Source organism: Medicago sativa, chromosome 7 (genome assembly GCF_051527215.1).
Source record: "Medicago sativa cultivar Bolivia chromosome 7, Bolivia_mono, whole genome shotgun sequence".
Classification (NCBI taxonomy): domain Eukaryota; kingdom Viridiplantae; phylum Streptophyta; class Magnoliopsida; order Fabales; family Fabaceae; genus Medicago; species Medicago sativa.
Window position 1 is genome coordinate 49,336,332 of NC_140755.1, and position 3,451 is coordinate 49,339,782.

Genomic DNA, 3,451 nt, shown 5'->3' on the forward strand with positions numbered 1-3,451 from the left:
CCAGTTATGTCACATTTGGTGATGGAGCTAAAGGAAAGATTGTGAGAATTGGAAACCTGATAAAACATGGGTTACCAAGACTTGATGATGTGCTGCTAGTCAGAGGACTAACTACAAACTTGATTAGCATTAGCCAGCTGTGTGATCTAGGTCTGAGAGTAAACTTCACCAAACCAGAATGTCAGATCTCAGATGAGAAAGGAGAAGTTCTTATGAGATGTACAAGGTCCAAAGACAATTGCTATTTATGGGTATCTCAGGAAGAATCATTCATCTCAACATGTCTCTTGAGCAAAGAGGAAGAGATCAAACTGTGGCATCAAAGGCTGGGACATTTGCATCTGAAAGGGATGAGGAAGGCCATGTCATCTGAAGCCATCAGAGGCTTACCAGATCTAAGATTCTTGAAGGCAACATATGTGGTGAATGTCAGATTGGAAAACAAACGAGGATGTCTCATCCAAAGGTTGGAACATCAAACAACCTCTCAAGTTCTTGAACTTCTGCACATGGATTTGATGGGACCTATGCAAGTTGAAAGCATTGGTGGAAAGAGGTATGTTCTTGTTGTAGTTGATGATTTCTCTAGGTTCATTTGAGTTAACTTTATTAGAGAAAAATCAGACACCTTTGATGTATTTAAAGAATTGTGTACATAATTACAAAGAGAAAAAGGGTGTGGTATTGTTAAAATCAGGAGTGATCATGGAACTGAATTTGAAAACACTAAGTTTAGTGAATACTGTGCTAAAGAGGGTATTAAACATGAATTTTCATCTCCTATAACACCTCAGCAAAATGGTGTGGTGGAAAGAAAGAATAGGACTCTTCAAGAATCTGCATGAGTCATGCTTCATGCTAAACACCTACCATATCGGTTCTGGGCTGAAGCTATGAACACAGCTTGCCACATTCACAACAGGGTGACACTAAGGACTGGTACCACTACAACTTTCTATGAGCTTTGGAAGGGAAGAAAACCTACTGTTAAATACTTTCATGTGTTTGGTAGCAAATGCTATATTTTGTCTGAATGAGATTTTATAAGGAAGATGGATCCTAAGAGTGATGAAGGAATTTTTCTGGGGTACTCCACTAATAGCAGAGCCTACAGGGTCTACAATTCTAAAACTGAAACTATGATGGAATCAATCAATGTAGTGATTGATGATGTGCCTAAAGAGAGGGTTCCTGATGTTGATGAGGATGTTGCAACACCTACTAGGGAAACTAATGCACCTACTCAGGTGACAGAGTCTGAACCAGAGAAAGATGAAAATAATGATACTGAGCCAGATCAAATGTCCACTAAGAAGGGTCCTTCCACACGAGTTCAGAAGAATCATCCATTAGAACTTGTTATTGGAAATCCTGATGAAGGTGTCACAACCAGAAGATCAGTTGGAGTCATTGCCAACTCTTGTTTTGTGTCCAAGATTGAGCCTAAAAATGTCAAAGAAGCTCTGACAGATGAGTTTTGGAATGAAGCAATGCAAGAGGAACTGAATCAGTTCAAAAGAAGTGAAGTGTGGGATTTAGTTCCAAGACCTGAAGGTGTAAATGTGATAGGCACCAAGTGGATCTTCAAGAACAAGTCTGATGAACATGGGATTGTGACCAAAAACAAGGCAAGACTAGTAGCTCAAGGCTACACCCAGATAGAAGGTCTGGATTTTGATGAAACATTTGCTCCTGTGGCTAGACTGGAGTCTATAAGATTATTACTAGGTGTATCTTGTATTCTCAAATTTAAGCTGTTTCAGATGGATGTTAAAAGTGCCTTTCTGAATGGGTACTTGAATGAGGAAGTCTATGTTGAACAACCTAAAGGATTTATTGATCCTAGCGTTCCAAATCATGTGTACAGATTGAAGAAAGCTTTGTATGGATTGAAGCAGGCACCTAGGGCCTGGTATGAAAGACTCACTCAATTTCTTGTAGGTCAAGGGTACAGGAAAGAAGGTACAGATAAAACTTTGTTTGTAAAGGATGACAATGGGAGACTGATGATTGCCCAGGTTTATGTTGATGATATTGTTTTTGGTGGAATGTCGAACAAGATGGTTCAACATTTTATTCATCAGATGCAGTCAGAGTTTGAAATGAGCTTAGTTGGTGAATTGACCTATTTTCTTGGTCTTCAAGTTAAACAAATGGAGGATACAATCTTCATTTCTCAGAGTAAATATGCCAAGAACATTGTGAAGAAATTTGGCTTGGATAATGGTGATCACAAAAGAACTCCAGCTGCAACTCACTTGAAGCTGACAAAGGATGAAGGAGGCACATCTGTTGATCAAACCATGTACAGAAGCATGATTGGGAGTTTACTATACCTTAGTGCAAGAACGCCAGACATCACCTTTGCTGTAGGTGTGTGTGCAAGGTATCAAGCTGACCCAAAAATGAGTCATCTTACTCAAGTGAAGAGAATTCTGAAGTACATCAACAGCACCAGTGACTATGGAATTTTGTACACATCCTGTGAAGATACTAAGCTGATAGGATACTGTGATGCTGATTGGGCTGGAAGTGCTGATGACAGGAAAAGTACCTCTGGAAGATGTTTCTTTCTAGGAAATAATCTGATTTCCTGGTTTAGTAAGAAACAGAATTGTGTGTCTTTATCTACTGCTGAAGCTAAATACATAGCAGCTGGGAGTAGCTGTTCTCAACTTGTTTGGATGAAGCAGATGCTGCAGGAGTATAATGTGGAGCAAGATGTTCTGACCTTATACTGTGACAACCTAAGTGCTATCAACATTTCAAAAAATCCTATTCAACATAGCAGAACAAAGCACATTGACATTCGACATCATTTCATCAGGGATCTTGTTGAAGAAAAGGTTGTGACACTTGAGCATGTAGACACAGAGGAGCAACTGGCAGATATTTTTACTAAGGCTTTGGATGCTAAACAATTTGAACATCTAAGAGGCAAGTTAGGAATTTGCCTACATGAGGAAGCCTAATCATCTGCAGTGTGAGGCGTGCTGACAAACTTCTATTTTTGCACGTCTTTGTAATGTGGGGTATACAATCAATGATGTACTCCTGATGTTCTGAACATTTTTATTTGGCATATTTTGTGGCTAAAAAGGGGGAGAAAAATGAGGTTTCCTTGACTATACTCCCTATCTGTATATGTGCCCTCTTGCATGTATCTATAATATGCCTGTATTATGTGTATGCCTGAATGTTATTACTGCGCCTGCTATTCTATGTTGTTGCATTTATTTTTCAAACCATTTCAGGCTTGTGTGTAGATGTTGGCTCTCATGTTGCAACATCTTGATGGTTTGCTAGGTCATCATGATAATCTGAGAAATCTGTCTTAGTATTTTTGTTTGAACATGTTCCTTGCTGACATTCTCTAATATGTTGGAACATGTCTATGAAGACTGGTGTAGATGTTAGCTCTTGTGCTAGAACATCTCTATGCTTCTGAGAT

At 39.1% G+C, this 3,451-nt stretch overlaps 1 pseudogene; it reads left to right on the forward strand.

Moving 5' to 3' along the window:
• Window positions 1-2,315: 2,315 nt before the first annotated feature.
• On the forward strand, window positions 2,316-3,092 carry LOC146906428 (secreted RxLR effector protein 161 pseudogene; annotated as a pseudogene).
• The last annotated feature ends 359 nt before the right edge of the window (window positions 3,093-3,451 follow it).